Below are 21735 nucleotides of genomic sequence, written 5' to 3'. Positions count from 1 at the left end.
CATCTGTGCCGTAAAGGTGGTGCATTGCTGGAGTTGTATCGCAAGTGCGATGCAGCTCCAGCAAGGCTCAGGGGTGCCCCATCTCCACAATGCTGCGTCAAGACCTATGCCAGCTTCAAGCAGGCGCAGGGTTTTGACGCAGCTTTCTCCTATCTGATTGTAAATGCGGCACACCATGGGTGGTAAAGCAGTGGTGCACATTAACTGGTGCATGCCTGGGGATGTGCCATTTAATATAAATCTGCCCTTTAACATTTAAGTATGTGCAGGGGACACAGAGTCGTTGAGGCTTATCCAAGGTTAAGAAGAGATGAGTCCTGTTCAGTGAAAAATTAGACATAGGCTTCACCTGCTCAGCATTGCTGGACATGGCTAAATAATAGCTGCAAAATGTTAATCTTGTTAAACAATTTTACTATTATAATCTCTGAGATTTGTTTCTTACTCTGCAACATCTCATTGTTGTTATCTTTCTTTAAAGATAAAGACAACCTCAACATGAGCGACAATCTGCAATCAGTTGATTTTGACCTCATCATTGAACTTGTAATTGAAACATCAGTGGATGTTGATCCTTTGGATGATTTAAATCCTGAGGATGAAGAAGAGCGTGATGAGGATGCAGATTTGTCCGACTTATATGATATAGGATGGGAAGCTGACCTGCTTGAGCCTTTGGAATTATAAACATTTATTTTTAAAATTTATAATCAATAAAAAGTAAAAAGGTAAACCGTTTAATTTAAAAATAAAGACACCTTCAAAAACAGGTTATGTGTAGTGTCTTCAATAAAATATTAAAATATGCTCATAAAATTAGATCAGATTCACATATAAAATAGCATAGGTAACATAAATATAAATGTCATTTCTTTTCTGGTATTTCTGTATTGTAAAATTGCCAATGACTAAAAAATCTTCAAATTAAAATGTCAAGTAGTGTGTTATGTTTTTGATCACTATTACTGATTTACTGTTTGATAATAATGTTTATTAACATTTTTTATTATATTTTTCCTCAGATTCAACTGCAGATCATTTCAAGATTTCAATATGCCTACAATACAAAGACAGATAAAGGCTGCAAAACGTCAAAGACAGCATGAGAAAAAAAAACGCAGCAGTCCTCTAACAAAAAGATTTCTCAAGCCACGAAGAAAGCACCGGGTAAGAGCTCTAAATATTTCATAAGAAATATTTGTAATAAAAAAAATATTACTACAGAAAATGTTTCAGTCCATAACACGAGAAGGAAATCAAATGGAAAGAAAAGGACAATGAAAAATGTTACTGCTAGAGCAAGAGATAAATCTGTGCATGATAGTAGAAGGAAACAACAGTTTAGGGAGATTCGTAAACGAATGTTCCGCAACAGGATAATTGGCAATTTGTTAAAAAATATTAAGAAAGGTCAACAGAAACTAGTTTTTTATAAGAGAAAAAAAAAAGTTGAGAAAGTTATTGATCAGGCATTTGAAATTAAACGTAAGTTATTTATTTTGATAATCAATAGAATTAGGAAGCTAAACAAGGCAATTTTTGATTTCAAAAGAAATAGTAGATGGAAGAGAATAGTTAATCGTAGTAATTTTTGTGAAGTTTTTTCTGGAGAATGGATGCATAGTTCAAGCTGTGAGGCATTTTTTAATGAAGAGAGTTATTTCCAGGATAATGATTTGGTGCATGCAGTTGACACCAGTGGTCGTGCTTATGAAGTGAAAGATGGTTGTCCAGTTGAAAAAGAAAAACTTGTGACAACAGAGGCAGAAGAGTTGTTAGGTAATGAGGTTTTAGGAAGACGTGCTAAGGGTCCTGTGTACACCTGGAAGTGTAGTAGTATTTGCAGTGTGCGACAGGATTCCATCAATTTGCTTTGTGATTTTGTACGGTCATTTAACAAAAAAAGTTTGAAGCAGAAAATGAGGTTGTTGCAAGAATTAGATCCTTGCAGAGTAAGAGAAGTGACAGGTTTGCATGGTCATTCACTGGCTTGTCTTTCCAGGAGAGTATGCCAGAGTGTTTTTCATCATTTCAGGATGCTAGCAGTGCATCATAACAAAGTGAGGAAATTAGTTAGAATGTTGTATTATGCTAAGAGTCCAGCAATTATGCTGAAACAATTATGCGCTGCTCTTTTGCATGGTTCTGAAATAGATGTGAAGAATATATGTGAAGAAATTGAGTTTTGTTACTTTGGAAGTAAAGAGGAGAATGTTGAAATTGAGCAAGAAGTAGAGGGTCATGTGGAAGATAGTGTACAGGTTTCCAGTACAGATAATTTCCAGAGGGAAATTGCGACGTTTGACGTGAAATCAAGTGAGAGGCCTAATTTCACTTGTGTGTGTTGTCGACGCACTTATTATAAGAATCAGACTAAGTTAGTGGATTTATATGCAAAAAGTGAAAGGGAAAATAATAGTGAATGGAAGGATTTTGCAACATACTTGATGGTAGAAAATTGTTTTGATTTGGGATTGGATCAACGTGTGTGTACTTATTGTTGTAACAAATTAAAACAAAACCAGATGCCTGCTAGAGCAGTTCATAATAATCTGGAATTGGTTGAGATTCCTTCTGAATTGAAGGACTTAAATACTTATGAATCTATTTTGATTCAAAGTATCCATCCCTTTCAGGCTATTGTAAGAATGGAGCCAAAGACAGGGAAATTGCCTCCATCAGATTTACAGAGAGGATTAAAGGGAAGAGTTGTTTATTTGCCTCTAGATTTGAAGAAAAACATTAACACAATTGGAGTAGAAAAAGTGGAAGAGGAACCTCTGGTTATCTTAGTTAATGGGGTTCCGACAAAGAATAAGAAAATATGGCAAGATTTAGTAGATGTTAGGAAAGTTAAAAAGGCAACATTGTATTTGAAAAAAAATAATAAATACTATAAGAATGTATATGTTGCAGAAGAGGAAGTAAGTGAGGAAGAGGATAGCGATTTGTGTGCTGGTCAAATTGAGAAAGTAGAACCCTCTACTAGCGAAGAAATATATGAACATTATAGTGTTCATCCTTTGCATTCCAAGGAAGTCGTGGGGAATGCTATTGAGTTGTTTCAAATGAAACAAGCCAAAGGGAGTCCCATTAGTCTTTGGGAGGAAAGTTTGGAAGCTCGGTGTTTCCCACAGCTTTTTCCAACAGGTCAAGGAGGAAGATATGATGAGCGACCTCATCAAATTCCTGCTTCTGAATACCGGACTTTGCGATTGTATGCAGGAGATGCTAGGTTTCGACAATGCATTCCTTATTTGTTTCATCTCCTGTTTGAAAGCGATCTGTCTGGACTGTCATATGCAGTGAACCACATCTTGAAAAGTGGTATACACATGCAAAACATCTCGGCAAGTGATTTCATGGATAAAGTGAATGTCCAAGATAGTATTTTGGATTCTCACCTGATTAATCTCATGGCGTGTCAGCGTGGTACTAATGAGTACTGGTACCGTCGTCATGGTGATTTAAAATGTATGCTGAGGAACTTAGGTACTCCCACATGGTTCCTCACTCTGAGTTGTGCCGAGTATGGCTGGGAAGACTTACTTCAATTTCTACGAGAGGCAAATGCTAACGTAGATAACATCGAATTCAAGACACCCGGAGAACTGTGCTCTTTGGATCCAGTCAATGTATGTAGGTACTTCAATCATAGATTTGAAGCTATGATGTCTTTCATCATGAATAAGAAGAATCCACCTCTTGGAGAGGTGTTGGATTTCTTCTGGAGAAAGGAGTACCAAGCAAGAGGTGCTCCTCATATACATATGTTGCTGTGGATCAAGGATGCACCTAAATTTGGAACGGATCCAGAAGACTCAGTGATGAGTTTCATCCAACAGTATTCTACGTGTGCTGTTCCAAACGCAAAGGAGAAGAAAAGCCTAAGAGAAAAAGTTCTGCGTTTCCAAAGCCATCGATGTGGAAAGTACTGCCGTCGTAAATTCCGAAACAAAGACAAGTTCTACACCAAATGTCGTTTCGGCTTTCCACGACCGGTGATTTCTAAAGGAAGAGTAAACAGTTTGATGTCTTCGCTGCGACATAATGTGATGAAGAAATCACCTAAAAACACATACAATTTGAAGAGGAACGAAGAGTCCAAGTACATCAACGACTACAACCCGGTGATTTTGTCCATGTGGAATGCTAACATGGATATACAGTTTGTGGCTGATAACTGTATGGCTGTGGCTCGGTATGTGACGTCTTACATCACCAAAAAAGAGAAGACAGAATTGAAGGATATGTGGGAGGATATTTCCCATGAAAAGAGCCTCAGCAAGAAGTTGTACAGTTTCAGTCTGAAGATGTTGTCGCATCGAGAAATCGGAGAGTACGAATGTTCTGACCGGTTGTCTTCAGCAAGTCTCTATGCCAAGTCCAGGAGTATCGTTTGGGCGAGTCTTGGTCTTGCTGCAACGCGTAATCGAGTTCTCAAACCTGTGCGGGAAATTGAGTATTTGGCGGAAAAGGAGCCAAACAGTACCGACATTTTGAAGACAAACATGTTAGATACATATTATCCAAATCGAAGCAGTCACCTCGAGAATGTTTGTCTGTATGAGGTTCTGCAAAATTACATATTCAAGAGGAACATCAAAGAAGATACTGAGAAAGGAGTGTATGCTGTAATAGGAAGTGAGGGATGTCTGGTCAAGCAAAGAAAATGCCACTTGATAAACCATCGAAAATTGAGTGCCGAATCTCCTGAAAAAAAGGAGTTTTTCTATTTAGCACTTTTGCAACTTTTCAAGCCTTGGCGTGCAGAAGAGGAACTGCTTGGAGATTTCCTCTGTTACGAAGACTCTTTCAATGCCGCCAAGGAGACCATAGAATGTCCTGCTTTTCCCAAATATGTAGAAATGTTGAATGCGGAAATTGAGCAGGAAGCAACGATTGCAGCCGAGATTGCCAGAGACAGTTCTCAGGACAGTCAGAGTTCTGCTTCATTGAGTCAGGATCCACTAGGAGGACCTCTTATTGAAAATGAAGCTGCCACTGCTATGAATGAAGTGGAAAGAGCCATGGCACATGCTCAAGAGGATGCGGTTAACTTAGAAGAGTTGGAAAGGCAACTCAACGTTGAGCAGAGGAAAATATATGACGAAGTTACCATGCAAATTGATCATGGATTAAGTCATGATAAGAAAGAGTGCTCATGTACGTCGTTGAAGCCTGTCCGACTGTACGTGAGTGGAGAAGCGGGAACTGGAAAAAGTTTCCTCATTAAAGCAATTTCATGCTATTTGCAGGAAAGGACAGAGTCATCGCTGTCTTGTGTTGTCACTGCTCCAACTGGACTGGCAGCACATAATATTAAAGGGATTACTTTACATCGTTTACTGATGCTGCCAGTGGAGCATGACAACAAATTAGAATATCACAAGCTATCTGGAGATGCTTGTTTTGAAGTTTCAAGAATCTTGAGGAAAATGAAACTTCTTATCATTGACGAAGTAAGCATGGTTTCCAATGTCATGCTTGCCTTTGTGCATTTGAGGATGCAAGAAGTTCTCAAAACAGAGTATGATGTGTTATTTGGTGGCAAACACATCATTGTTTTCGGAGATCTTCTGCAGCTGACACCAGTGAAAGGGCAACCTGTGTTCAAAATGCTCACGCATGAAGATACCAGGAAGTGCCTAGGCAGCATTGGCAACGTCAATATATGGTTAAACTTCAATTATGCTGAACTGCATGAAAATATGCGTCAGGCGAAGGATGAAGTTTACAAGACTATTCTACAAGATGTTAGAATTGGAAAAGTGACTGAGCATGGGAAAGAAGTTTTAAATGCACGATTACTGTCAAATTTATATCCAGAACAAGATGTTGTGCCTGAGAATATTTTTCAGAAAATTACTGAAAAGAAATCTGGAATATGTTTGATGCCAACTCTTGCAGAATGTGCCAAATTTAACAACAAAATGTTGCATTTAGAAAAGCAAGAGATTGTGAAACTGGAAGCTATTGATAGAGTAGAGCATATGGGATCAACAATTATTTTGTCTGAGAATCTGAAAACTAAATTGGATTCATTAGAGAAGAGTATATCTAAAACTGCAGGTTTTGAAAAGACTCTGAATGTGTGCTTGAACTGCCGTATAATTTTAAGAAGGAATTTACATGTTGAAAGAGGTCTGGTAAATGGATCAATGGGTAATGTTGTTGATTTTGTAAAATACAGAAATAGAGATGGAATTGAATTTTTAAAAATTAAATTTGATGGCATTGAGGAAGTACAGCTAATTGCTCGTTGTTCTGCTAGATTTTTGCTTGTAAAAGACTTATATGTTCGCCGTAAGCAGTTCCCTGTTTGCTTGGCATATGCGGTGACAATCCATAAATCGCAAGGTTTAAGTGTAGACAGTGCATTGGTGAATATAGGCAGTTCTGTGTTCAAGGAGGGTATGGCATATGTGGCATTGTCACGAGTTAGAACTTTATCGGGATTGTACTTGATTGAGTGTGATGTCACAAACATTTGTGCAGATCTAGATTGTGTTAAGGAATACAATAGGTTAAGAAGAGAGTATGCGCCACATTTGCCTCAGTTTCCTTTGTTTGAGAAACGTCTGGTAGGCCGGAAACGAAGAAATGAGAACAATACTGGGGAGGTTGTAGCAAAAAGACAAAAAGTGAATGAACCTAAAATTACAAGCAGAAACAAAAAGGATTCTGTTGAAGATGTTGTTGGTTTTCAGTTTGAAAACAGTTCTGGTGTCAACTGCTATGCTAATGTAGTAATTAATGTTTTGTTTTCTCTAAAAAATTTAAAAGAAGAGATTGTGGTCAATTCTGATCAAAGATTTTGCAGTTTGTTAAATTCTGTGTTAGAGAAATGTACCACTGATAGAAGAAACATAGAAAGTGTGTCTGAAATTCGAAATCTGTTAGATAGATGTTCAGGCCAAACACAATTCTCTCAAAATATTCAGCAAGATTGTCAGGAGTTTTTAATGTATATGCTTGATGTATTACATGCTGAAGGTGTAGATGTAGATCAGCTGTTTGGGCTTTCTTATCAATGGCAGCATGACTGCGAGAACTGTATGGTATCAAGTACTACTAGTGTAGACTCAGAAAGATTTATATATTTAACTTTGCCAGACAGTAAATCAGTCTCCTTTAATAAGCTAGTAAAAGCTGCTAATCACAACATGGAGTGTAGCCAATGTAAATCTGAAATGATGTCCACATTATTTATACGAACATATGGCCAGTACGTCATTTTAATGTTCCAACGATGTAGGACTGATGGAACAAAATTGACAACTTTAATAAAAAAATTTGTAGCTTCGCAGTTGTCAATATCAGGAAGGACTTTTGTAACTACAGCAATTATATATCATGACGGCCCTTCAATAACATCAGGACATTACACAGCTTATTTAAAGTCTAGAAATGGCTGGTCATTCTGCAATGATTCTGTTTTAGTTTTCAAAAAAAAATTGCCGTATGACCTTAAAAACTCTTACCTGTTGTTTTTAAAACCAAAATTTTAGGGAAATAATCTCGGGATGTGCTCTGTGGAATTTCAAGAAGTTCTAATGGCTCCTACACAATTTGGCCTTGAGGATAAGTGTAGTTCAGAGACATAACTTCTAATCATAGGACTGGACATCATGGAGATATATGTGCACTTTGAATGAGTTCAGAAGAACTGTTTCTTTTTATAAGCTAATTGAAGCAGCCAATCAAAACATGGAGTAGAGGGAATGTAAGTCTGCAATGCTGTCTACTGTTTTACATTGCTTTGTGATTAAAAGTGATGTAGAGAATTAAATAATTGTAGTAGTCATAGAGGTAGTGTAAGTCTGCTTCATATTAAGCAGTATCAGTGTCATAGGAAATGTAGAACATGACTGAGCAAGAAGGGGAAGATATTACTATTCCAGGATTGTGAAAATGATCTTCAACATTTTAATTGTGAAAGTTGCGGAAATGCCAAATGATGGGATTGGCTTACAAGAAATCCAAGAGTTATAAATAGCTCTGACTAGATTTGGCCTTGTGGAAAATAGTGGTAGAGAGCAAGAAGTCATTTATTGCATGTAACGTGTTTTTAAAAACGATGGAGGTTTTCTTTCAGAAAGTGGCGGGCTGAAAGTAATAACAGCACAAAAGAGTGTAAGCTGTTCATAGGACATCCTTGGACGTCATGGAAAGTAAGTTAACTTTAAGGAGTTCTGAATTTTGTTTTCTGACGTTGCATGGGTTTTTTAAACACAATCATTTTGATTGTGTTTTTTTTTCCCCGCTGTTACATGATGAATACCTTCAAGTCACTGTTTTTAGTGAATTTTGATACATTCTGAGAACAGCAAAAATAAACCATTTAACCACTTGGCTGCTAAGGTACATCCCCCTCTTCCCATTGACTTTCCATTGAAATCAATGGAAACTCCATGACGAGTTACCCTTGTCATTAGCACTGAAGGGGTTAACATGTATAATTAATTCTGTACTGTTTGCATTTATGATGTATATGTAGAACTGTGTAGGAGGCATGGAGAAGGTGAGTTTTCTGTAAGTGTTAAATTTATTGCATGCAGTGCTGCACTTCTACGTATTCTTTCATATGCTGGACTACATCTGCACAATGAGATACCTAAGCAAAGGAAACACAAGTGATGTGATTGTGAAATGAGCAAAATAAATTGCACATATTTCAATTACATCACCTGTGTTTCCTATCATTATGAATCACATTGTGCAGATCAAGTTTAGGTCTGTCCAGGGAAACATAGGAGGTTTCTACTTTGTTGAAGAGTGCAGTGGACATGACTCACTTCATTGGTAGACTTTCACAGATATTATCTCCTCTGTACACTTCAACAAGTGTAAATCTCATCTTGAACTCTGAGTAGGCCTCACCTCAAACAAATCTCTGGATAGGAGACATGTTATTGGCATCCTGAAGCGACACTTTTCTGAAACAAGAGCAATGCAAAAGATGCACCATGTTTTAAGATAGGCCTCACTTCATCTGCATCAAGATACTGTTAGTTTAAAATGTATATCTTTAGGATTGTGTAGGGGACCTGGAGAAGCAGAAGCTTCTGTCAGTGTCAAAGTTGTTGAAAAACTATTTGTCCTTCAATCTTTTCCCTTGTCTTTTGTAATTTTTAAATACATGTTTTAATATTTTTCAAATGTTGGTTCTCTCTTTCACAGATTGAAAATATAAAAATAAAAAGTGATTAATTTAACGGCAATTATAAGGTAAATAGTTGTACTCTTTTCGTTACATTTCTATCACATTCACCTACTATTAGATCCACTGCTTCACTTCTTTAACCCTCAGTTTCCTGCCTTTGCTACTTTCCTCATTCCTTTCTCTATTACCTACTTACTCAACTCCTTCCACTCTTTTTCTCAGTCCCTCTGTTCTCATAGTTCCTCAGTCTTGTTCACTCACTCCATCTCTATTACTCTTAGTGTCTGTGAATTACTTTCCCACCTTTTTTTTTGGACCGCTTCCCGGGAAGTGGCCCGGTTCGCAAACCAGCAGCGTTATGGGAGTCCACCATTTTGTGTTTCGGTCGAATCAAGATACAAGATGGAGGGCAAATAATGTTCAGAATGGGTAGAAGGGGTCACGGTAGATGTATCTTGACCCCCTTGGTTTTCTGAGGGTGGCTGAGGAGGACCATAGTTCTTCACTCTTGTTCACTCTCTCTGTTTCTATTAATGTCACTGTTTATGACTGATCAAAAATTTTTTTTTTAAAAAAGAACAGTAACTATAAGGGAAGGAAACAGACAGTTATGTTAAAAGAAAGACAGCTATAGGGAGTAAACTAAGGATACTGTTACCTACAATCCACTGCTGTTGATGTTACTGACCATGTCATGAATGATGTAATATGTGACATCATCAGCAGTGGATTGTAGGTAACAGTATCTCTTGTTTACTCCCTAGCGCTGTCTTTCTTTTCACATAACTGTCTGTTTGCTTACCTTATACTTACTGTTCTTTTTTTTTTTAAATATTTTTTTGGGTTAGCTTCCGGTACGCGTACCGGGTAGCGCTCCGGGGAGCGAACTAAGAGAAATAGAGGTTGGCAGAGTTCTAAATATTCTACCAATTTTTTTATAATGGGGAGGTAGTTCTGAAAAGAACTTTTTTTTTTATGTTTTTGTTGTTTTATATTTTTTTTAGTATTTTTTGAACATTTTTTTACTTTTTTTGTATTTTCTGAACGTTTTTAAAAAATTTTTGGTTTTTTTGGGGGGGGGGAACAAAAACGATCCATTCTAAAGGGCTCAACAGGAGCAACAAAAAAAAAAGAATTTATTTTTTGGGGCGTTTCGTACAAACATTAACATGATTTTGAATAGCTCGCAAAATCAAAGTGATGCTACTTTCCCTGTAGCAGATGAAATCGCCACATTTGCTTTACGTGCCCAAACAACATTTGGATGTTTGCGATCATCTCCCTCGCCTCTGGTCCCGACACCTCTGGAACAACCGATCTTCTTGCCATTGGGAGGGGATTTTGTTGCTCATCACGTAGCTGGGCAGCACTATAATTATTTGGGTGCCACCTACTCATATGCCGATGCATAGTGTGATTGCCGTAACTGTATTTTTTATCAGTTCCCCTTGACAATCTATCACCGCATATACGGCAAAACACGTAGCGTGCATTCACTTTTTTTTGCCCCTCAGGAATTCTATAGAATTGCCAAATGTAATTCTCCTTTCGATTGTACCTCCTGGGCTCCTCTGGCAAAAACCTTGGCTCTTCCTCCTCTTCCTCCTCTTCCTGTTCTTCCTCTTCTTGCAAAATTACTTCTGCAGGTGGTCCTCTCTTTCTTGGATTTGGTGGAGGTGGTGGGTTAGCACCAGCTGAAGCTACTAATGAAGCCATGTCAAAGTGTAAATAAAGGGTCTTTCTCTCACCAAGATGAAAGTCAGAGTGAGGAAAGAAGGAGGGGTTTTCATCATTTGGGAAAAGCAAAAGTTCTAAACCAATGAAAAGTGTTCATTTTAGATCACATGACCTAGTATTACATCATTAGGAAACCAAAAGTGAAATGAACCAATGAAAAGTGTTATTACCGAGTCACATGACCTGCTGTGTTTACGTTGCGCGGTCGGCGCCGCGCCGCGGACCGCTTCCGGTTCGCGTGCCGCTGCGCTTCCGGGTACGCGAACGTAGCACGTAATATGACGTATTACGCGAGAACGCGAAACGTCGTGCTGACGCGTCACGATGTTGTTTTCTAACGCGAGAGGTGCGCAAAAGGAACGTTTACCGGTTCGCGGACCGGGTCGCGCCTCCGGATTGAGCTAACGGGAAGCTAACCGGTGCGCGTACCGGGAGCGAAACAAAAAAAATAATAAAAAAAAAATTGTATTAAAAACATGTAAAAAATATTTTTCTATTTAAAGAATAATACATTGTAAAGGTTTTGATATTAGCTATTAAAAAACCAATGAAATTCACTGAAAAAACCATAGGTTATAGACCATATATAGTTAGGAATTAGCATTTACAAAACCTTGAAAATTCACTGAAAAAACCATAGGTTATAGACCATATATAGTTAGGGATTAGCATTTACAAAACCTTATTTTACTCACACAAAACCAATGAAATTCCATATATAGTTAGTTGTACTAACTATATATCACGCACCCGCAATCCACTGCTGATGATGTCACATATTACATCATTCATGACATGGTCAGTGACATCACTGATGACATCACTGATGACATCTCAAATGACATCACTGATGACATCACTGATTGTGTGAGTAAAATAAGGTTTTGTAAATGCTAATCCCTAACTATATATGGTCTATAACCTATGGTTTTTTCAGTGAATATATATATGTGTGCGTGTAGAGAGAGGTAGAGAGGTAGAGGTGTAGAGGTAGAGAGGTAGAGGTAGAGAGGTAGAGAATAGTAGAGAGAGAAGTAGAGAGAGGTAGAGAGTAGAGAGTGAGTAATAGAGAGTAGAGAGTGAGTAGCAGAGAGTAGTAGAGAGCAGTAGAGAGAGTAGCAGAGAGTGAGTAGTAGAGAGTAGTAGAGAGAATAGTAGAGTGAGTAGTAGAGAGTAGTAGAGAGTGAGTAGTAGAGAGTGAGTAGTAGAGAGTAGTAGAGAGTAAGTAGTAGAGTGAGTAGTAGAGAGCAGTAGAGAGTGAGTAGTAGAGAGTAGTAAAGAATGAGTAGTAGAGAGGAGTAGAGAGTGAGTAGTAGAGAGTGAGTAGTAGAGAGTAGTAGAGAGTGAGTAGCCGAGAGAGCGAATAGTAGAGAGTAGTAGAGAGTGAGTAGTAGAGTAGTAGAGAGTAGTAGAGCGAGAGTAGTAGAGAGTGAGTAGTATAGAGTAGTAGAGAGTGAGTAGTAGAGTGAGTAGTAGAGAGTGAGTAGTAGAGAGTAGTAGAGAGAGAGTAGTAGAGAGTGAGAAGTAGAGAGTGAGTAGTAGAGAGTGAGTAGTAGAGAGTAGTAGAGAGTGAGTAGTAAAGAGTGAGTAGTAGAGAGAGAGTAGTAGAGAGTGAGTAGTAGAGAGTAGAGAGTAGTAGAGAGTGAGTAGTAGAGAGTAGTAGGTAGTGAGTAGTAGGGAGTGAGTAGTAGAGAGAGAGTAGTAGAGAGTAGTAGAGTAGTAGAGAATGAGTAGTAGAGAGTGAGTATTAGAGAATAGTGGAGTAGGAGAGAGTAAGTAGTAGAGAGTAGTGGAGAATATTCCAAAGTTTGGCACAGCACCACTTGCACAATAAGTCCAATCAAATCATATCACTTAGAGTCCTTATTGAAGCGCTGAATCTTGGTGTATATTCAAATGCTTTTATTTTCCTTAAGTTTATGTACCACAGCCAGCCAACACGTTTCGTTCTGTACAACAGAACTTCTGCAGGGCGTTCTTATTTCCTTCAAGTTATGTCGGTATCCTGTTGTCATATAACTAGATATTTCTTCCAAATGTTAGATGAGACGTAAGTACATTCTTATTCAAAGTGACTAGGTATCAATTTTACCCACACAATTCGGGCAGACTTGAGTAATTTATAGCATCCTCAAAGTCAGTCTTTCAAAAATTCCAAAGTATAGGACATGATAATCCAAATCCAAATGTTTCTCAAGAAAAGTCATTTTCAATCGTTCGGAATATCGGCGTTTGGGCAGATATGACCCAGGGACCCCCAGTATGCAGGGGGAATTAGTCCCCCTCTGCAAACGCGCCAGTGGCCTGCGTTGCAGAGGGGTGTAAAAAGGGGCATAGCCTCATTACACCTCTGTGCAATGCAGCCCCCTGGCGCATACTGGAGGTTCCAGGTGGGCTAGTTGGCCCCCAGGGACCCCTAGTATGCAAGGTGAATTACTTCTCCCTCTTCAAACATGCACGGGGGCTGCGTTGCAGAGAGGTGTAACAAGGGGCATAGCCTCATTACACCTCTGCAATGCAGCCCCCTGGCACATCCTGGAGGCTCCTGGTGGGCTAGTTGGCCCCCAGGGACCCCCAGTATGCAAGGGGAATTAGTTCCCCCTCTTTAAACATGCACGGGGGCTGCGTTGCAGAGAGGTGTAATAAGGGGCGTGGCTTCATTACACCTCTCTGCAATGCAGTCCTCTGGCGCATACTGGAGATTCCTGGTGGGCTTTCAGGTCTTATATAGTTAGGATTTAGCATTAAAAAAACCTTTGAAATTCACTGAAAAAAACACAAGTTTCAGGCCTTATATAGTTAGGAATTACCATTTAAATCAGTGATGTCATTTTACTCACACAAAACCAATGAAATTCCATATATAGTTAGTTGTACTAACTATATATCACGCACCCGCAATCCACTGCTGATGATGTCACATATTACATCATTCATGACATGGTCAGTGACATCACTGATGACATCACTGATGACATCTCAAATGACATCACTGATGACATCACTGATGACATCTCAAATGACATCACTGATGACATCACTGATGACATCTCAAATGACATTACTGATGACATCACTGATAAAATCATTCATGTGATAATACGATGAACGTCTTCAGACTCTAATATAACCTTAGATACACTCAGTGTAAACACAGACTCACAGATTGTCACTCATCCATGAAGTTACACACACACCTAGACAGTCATGCAAACAATCAATCACACCTCCATTTCCTTAACTATACAGTTAAACACACCTTACTTATTCAAACATATACTAAAACATATTTACTCACTTATACAATCCTGGATACAAGTTCACAATGATCCATACAGCCACTCACACATTCACTGGCTCTTATGCACAGTTATTTATATATGTCAACTCTCACATGTACTGTATTTTACATATGTACTTAATTTGACATGTAGCACTGAGATATCTATTCACTCACCAATACAGTCATGCACACAGTCAACCGCCCATACAGCTGTTTCCAACATGCACTTTTGAACCCATACATCTATGCACAGAGTCATACACTTCCCAGCCACCCACACACACACTCAGTCTCCCATACAAATGCTTGGGCAACCAATCAATAACCCATATAGTTACTCATATAGCTACTGATCAACACATGCAGCAGTTTACAGAACAACAGACATAATGATGCACAAATTAAGACAGTTTAGTCACTAACCCATGCACTCAGTGAGACACATTTAATCACTCACTCATACATTCAGTCATGCACCTACTAAATCCTTCGTCCAGACACTTATACATCGACTCATTCATAAATATGTAAGACATATTTTAACTTTACAGAAAAATACAGTCACTGGATGTTGTCATCAGTGATGTCATCAGTGATGTCATTTGAGATGTCATCAGTGATGTCATCAGTGATGTCATTTGAGATGTCATCAGTGATGTCATCAGTGATGTCACTGACCATGTCATGAATGATGTAATATGTGACATCATCAGCAGTGGATTGCGGGTGCGTGATATATAGTTAGTACAACTAACTATATATGGAATTTCATTGGTTTTGTGTGAGTAAAATAAGGTTTTGTAAATGCTAATCCCTAACTATATATGGTCTATAACCTATGGTTTTTTCAGTGAATATATATATGTGTGCGTGTAGAGAGAGGTAGAGAGGTAGAGGTGTAGAGGTAGAGAGGTAGAGGTAGAGAGGTAGAGAATAGTAGAGAGAGAAGTAGAGAGAGGTAGAGAGTAGAGAGTGAGTAATAGAGAGTAGAGAGTGAGTAGCAGAGAGTAGTAGAGAGCAGTAGAGAGAGTAGCAGAGAGTGAGTAGTAGAGAGTAGTAGAGAGAATAGTAGAGTGAGTAGTAGAGAGTAGTAGAGAGTGAGTAGTAGAGAGTGAGTAGTAGAGAGTAGTAGAGAGTAAGTAGTAGAGTGAGTAGTAGAGAGCAGTAGAGAGTGAGTAGTAGAGAGTAGTAAAGAATGAGTAGTAGAGAGGAGTAGAGAGTGAGTAGTAGAGAGTGAGTAGTAGAGAGTAGTAGAGAGTGAGTAGCCGAGAGAGCGAATAGTAGAGAGTAGTAGAGAGTGAGTAGTAGAGTAGTAGAGAGTAGTAGAGCGAGAGTAGTAGAGAGTGAGTAGTATAGAGTAGTAGAGAGTGAGTAGTAGAGTGAGTAGTAGAGAGTGAGTAGTAGAGAGTAGTAGAGAGAGAGTAGTAGAGAGTGAGAAGTAGAGAGTGAGTAGTAGAGAGTGAGTAGTAGAGAGTAGTAGAGAGTGAGTAGTAAAGAGTGAGTAGTAGAGAGAGAGTAGTAGAGAGTGAGTAGTAGAGAGTAGAGAGTAGTAGAGAGTGAGTAGTAGAGAGTAGTAGGTAGTGAGTAGTAGGGAGTGAGTAGTAGAGAGAGAGTAGTAGAGAGTAGTAGAGTAGTAGAGAATGAGTAGTAGAGAGTGAGTATTAGAGAATAGTGGAGTAGGAGAGAGTAAGTAGTAGAGAGTAGTGGAGAATATTCCAAAGTTTGGCACAGCACCACTTGCACAATAAGTCCAATCAAATCATATCACTTAGAGTCCTTATTGAAGCGCTGAATCTTGGTGTATATTCAAATGCTTTTATTTTCCTTAAGTTTATGTACCACAGCCAGCCAACACGTTTCGTTCTGTACAACAGAACTTCTGCAGGGCGTTCTTATTTCCTTCAAGTTATGTCGGTATCCTGTTGTCATATAACTAGATATTTCTTCCAAATGTTAGATGAGACGTAAGTACATTCTTATTCAAAGTGACTAGGTATCAATTTTACCCACACAATTCGGGCAGACTTGAGTAATTTATAGCATCCTCAAAGTCAGTCTTTCAAAAATTCCAAAGTATAGGACATGATAATCCAAATCCAAATGTTTCTCAAGAAAAGTCATTTTCAATCGTTCGGAATATCGGCGTTTGGGCAGATATGACCCAGGGACCCCCAGTATGCAGGGGGAATTAGTCCCCCTCTGCAAACGCGCCAGTGGCCTGCGTTGCAGAGGGGTGTAAAAAGGGGCATAGCCTCATTACACCTCTGTGCAATGCAGCCCCCTGGCGCATACTGGAGGTTCCAGGTGGGCTAGTTGGCCCCCAGGGACCCCTAGTATGCAAGGTGAATTACTTCTCCCTCTTCAAACATGCACGGGGGCTGCGTTGCAGAGAGGTGTAAAAAAGGGTGTGGCCTCATTACACCTCTCTGCAATGCAGCCCCCTGGCACATCCTGGAGGCTCCTGGTGGGCTAGTTGGCCCCCAGGGACCCCCAGTATGCAAGGGGAATTAGTTCCCCCTCTGCAAACGTGGCAGGGGGCTGCGATGCAGAGAGGTGTAACAAGGGGCATAGCCTCATTACACCTCTGCAATGCAGCCCCCTGGCACATACTGGAGGTTCCAGGTGGGCTAGTTGGCCCCCAGGGGCCCCCAGTATGCAAGGGGAATTAGTTCCCCCTCTTTAAACATGCACGGGGGCTGCGTTGCAGAGAGGTGTAATAAGGGGCGTGGCTTCATTACACCTCTCTGCAATGCAGTCCTCTGGCGCATACTGGAGATTCCTGGTGGGCTTTCAGGTCTTATATAGTTAGGATTTAGCATTAAAAAAACCTTTGAAATTCACTGAAAAAAACACAAGTTTCAGGCCTTATATAGTTAGGAATTACCATTTAAATCAGTGATGTCATTTGAGATGTCATCAGTGATGTCACTGACCATATCATGAATGATGTAATATGTGACATCATCAGCAGTGGATTGCGGGTGCTCGAAATATAGTTAGTACAACTAACTATATAAGAGCAATTTCAATGGTTTTGTATGAGTGAAATGTCCAGCTACACTAAACAATTTTTTGAGGGAATTTTAAAGGTTTTTTAAATGCTAATTCCTAACTATATAAGGCCTGAAACCTATGGTTTTTTCAGTGAATATATATATATATATATATATGTATATATATATATATATATACACACACACAGATTAACACTACCAAAAACATTGAACAATCAATAAGAAAAAATATATTAATTTATGCGGAGAATAAATAAATTATAAAAAATGTAAATCCCACAAAAGCACATTTGCTAAAAGTACTATAAACATCAAAATAAATTACAAAATAAGAACAATATTTTTAAATAATAAAAAACTATTAAAGCTGTGAAATCTATTTTAGCATTATTGTGAAAACTATTATATTCTAAGAATATCAAATGTACTATTACCACTCTAGTTTATCCAACAGTAAAGAAAGTTTTGGACTTCTGAGGAGTTAGACTTACTATTCCTACTCCAGTCAGAGCAAAGTAGGGAAAGGGTTGGATTCTAGAGGGGGTTAAATTTACTAATCCCACTCGAGTCTAATCAACAGGAGGGAAAGCGTAGGACTTCGGAGGGTTCAATTTACTATTCTCATTCCAGTTTAAGCGACAGTAGGGAAAGCGCTGGACTTTGGAGGGGTTACATTTACTATTCCCACTTCAAACAGCACAACAGTTGGGAAACGGTTGGCTTTCAGAAGGGCAAAATCTACTATTCCCATTCCAAACAGCTCAACAGTAAAGAAAGCGTTAAATTTCAGAGGAGTAAAATGTGCGATTCCCACTCCAAACAGCACAACATTAGGGAAAGTGTTGGACTTTTGAGATGTAAAATGTACTATTCCCTCTTCTGTTTGTGCAGCAGTAGAGAAGGTATTGGACTTCAGATTGGTTATACTTATTATTCCCACTCCAGTCTTTGTAGCAGTAAGGAAAGTGTTGGATTTCCTAAACCGCACAGTAGGAAAAATGTGTAACTGCAAACAGGTACATTTTACTATTCCTACTGCAGCCTAAACAGGGGTAGGTAAAGCACTTCTCTTCAAATAAATGAATGAAGAAAAAATTGTCATTCTTAAAATTAAATGTATTATTTATCATGACATATATATATATATATATACATATATATATATATATATATATATATTACCTACTGGCGGTCGCCAGTAGGTATATATAGTTAGGATTTTTTCTCTATGGGATTTTTGAAAATTCTATGTCTAATAACTTTGGCGTTTGTGGACGGAATTGGCTGAAATTTTCAGGAAAATGGCACATTTTGTTTCTGAGCAGCCCTTGAAAATTTGGGGGGGGTTCGTCAAGGGGGGGCCGAGAAAAAAGGGGGGTCCCAAAACGTGTTTTTAACATTGAGTTTTCCATAGGGCAGTTGGCCTCACTTTTAGCCCGAACGGCTGAATGGATTTGCACGAAACTTGGCAAAATTGTAGGGACTGGTAGCCCGATGTGCCTTTTGTAGGTCTCAATATATGTGCTCCAGTGGATTTTGAGAAATTAACGTTTAAAAAAAGATATATATCTGTAACAGCGGACCTGGCAGCGTCCCAGGACGCGTACTTTACGCGCAACGGAGCTTTGTGAAGCGAAGCTGATTGGTTCTCCGGCGTCTGTCAACATTCCAAAAAGTCCGTAGCGGCCGCCATCTTGTCTCTCGGTAGGATCGAGAGACAAGAGGAGGTCAAAACAAAGGGGGAAATAACTATAAGGGGGCATAGTAGATCCTCGCTGACCCCCTAGGTTTGATGTGGAGGTTTTAAAAGGGCCCCGCGGGGCAAAAAAAAATAATAATAATAATAATCGAACGGCTGAATGGATTTGCACGAAACTTGGCAAAATATTAGGGACTGGTAGCCCGATGTGCCTTTGCTAGGTCTCAATATATGTGCTCCAGTGGATTTTGAGAAATTAACGTTCAAAAAAAGATATATATCTGTAACAGCGCTCCGCTTCGCGTAACGGAGGTTTGCGAAGCTGATTGGTCATTCTGTCACTGGGCTATAGTTGGGCTACATCTGGCTGATATTTGGGCTACATTTGTTTTTTTGTGTGTCTGGCGGCCATCTTTGGGCTACATTGGGCTACATTGGGCTTCATTGGGCTACATTGGGCTACATTTGGGCTCCAACATATATATAGGCCAATGTAGCCCAATATATATTTTTCAAAGTTAATTTTCGTAAAAACCACTGGAGCATATATCTTGAGACATAGCAAAGGCACATCGGGCTACCAGTCCCTACAATTTTGCCAAGTTTCGTGGAAATCCATTCAGCCGTTCGAGCTAAAAGTGAGTCCAACCGCCCTATGGAAATGAAGGATATGAATGGGTAATTTGTAATTAGCAAATAGCTAATCGCAAACTAGGAATGGTAAAGAATCGCTATTTATTCCTTAAAGTTCGCTATTTAGGAAATGCAAAAAACTTTGATGATACATATGGCGGTTCATCTCTAACAAGATAAGAAGCATAGGGATACATTTATGATGACTGGCGCATCACCAGGGATGTGTTAGTCATTCTGTGCCGCTGTTCCGTCACCTATGGTGTGCTGCATTTACAATGCGGCGCATCATGGGGCAAAAACAGCACAGATGCGTGATGTATCTGTGCCGTAAAGGTGGCGCATTGCTGGAGTTGTATCGCAAGTGTGATGAAGCTCCAGCAAGGGTCGGGGGTGCCCCTGTCGCAGGGTTTCTGTTCTCACACAGAACTGTGGACAGAGGATTGGAACCTCGGCGAATTAGGGTGTCCCAAAACTCACGTTAGTAATCAAAAACTCCTTAGCAAGCTAGGTACAGTGTCACATTGGATATAACAAACTCTCAATGTTTAGACAATCCAGAATATGAACTTATAGTACCTCAGGATACGTGGAACTCATGAACAGTTGGTCGTTATATATTTCTTAGAAACCAGAACATGGAGTTAAGAAGAACACATGTGTATTTGAAATGTTTATTTACTAATGCCGTCTTCTCAGGCGTAGTATCTTAGATAATACAAGTACACATATTATCAGTAGCAAAATTACCAGCATAGTTACTAGTACATAAAAAGCGAATGGTGATAGTATGTTAACATGCTGTAAATGAATAAGAGTTAGCAACACTTATAAGCAGCCGCGGGCCGTGGAGGGAGTTACGGTGAGGCAGGGAGGCGGGGAGGGGGAGAAGCAGGGTGGAGAATACAAGTACACATATTATCAGTAGCAAAATTACCAGCATAGTTACTAGTACATAAAAAGCGAATGGTGACAGTATGTTAACATGCTGTAAATGAATAAGAGTTAGCAACACTTATAAGCAGCCGCGGGCCGTGGAGGGAGTTACGGTGGGGCAGGGAGGCGGGGAGGGGGAGGGGCAAGGTAGAGAGGGCTCCACCCTGCTTCTCCCCCTCCCCGCCTCCCTGCCTCACCGTAACTCCCTCCACGGCCCGCGGCTGCTTATATCTCACCCTCCCTAATACACATATTATATTATTTGCTAAGAAGGTCTCTTTGTGTTGGTTTAGGGCGTGCCCATACTTTAGTGTCTTAGATTTGAAGGAATCACATCAGCATACACCAGCTCTCTCTTCATGTGAACCGCATCAACTGTTGTGTATGTGTGTTCGGCAAAGCAATATAAAACCCGCCTCATGCCCAGAATTGGCAGAAGTTGCACTTATGTTATGAGTATGAAGTCGTGGAGATCAGACCTCATAACAATTCTGTATCGTGTTGTTCTTGAAACTTTAGCACTCGCTGTACAGATATAGTTTAACAAGCAAAGCAGATAGTAGAGCAATAACATATTATTCTCATGTAAACCACGATGAACTACTAGGTGGAAAGCTAAAGCAACACAAAAAAGGAAAAATGGCGTTTAAACCGGTAATGAGCCCATGCTAACTTAACACGGTGTAAAGATATCCAGGACCTAGATGACACCTCCCCATGATCCGGAAACGAACTGAATAAGATAATAGAAGTGCCATCTCATGAGAGCAGATTGCAAGTTTATATGTGGACGGTCCGCAAGGTAAAGCATTAAAAACTAGGAAAATTTAATGCTAAAGAAAAATAAAACAGCCAAGTACTTTATCGAGTCTTAAGCCAATAGGCAAGGTAAATAATAAAAACTTGACAAATAAGTCAATGAATTGTCAATGAAATGCTAGTACTCAGCATATCAAACATGAAAAAGGTCTATGACATAACTGTGTATGCAAAATAAGCTGCAACAGCCTCCAATAGGAAGTCACCGTCTTCATCCGAAAACAGTTCAGCCATCCAATTTAAAAGCGGAAAAGAACATACGTGCTCTCCCAGCACCGGATCCTCTATCACCATCAGAGGACAGCTCGGTGGGTTTTCAAGAAAGCTCTGTTCCAAGAAAGACTGTGCTGCCGCCAGTAAATTCCAGGGACCAAGTAGTCCATGCATCAATGCCACAGCCATAATCCTTTCGCCAGGACAAACCAACTCGTGAGTAATGATAGGAGTC

Source organism: Lissotriton helveticus, chromosome 4_1 (assembly GCF_964261635.1).
Source record: "Lissotriton helveticus chromosome 4_1, aLisHel1.1, whole genome shotgun sequence".
In the NCBI taxonomy this organism is placed as follows: Eukaryota; Metazoa; Chordata; class Amphibia; order Caudata; family Salamandridae; genus Lissotriton; species Lissotriton helveticus.
Note: the sequence above shows the minus strand (reverse complement) of the source record.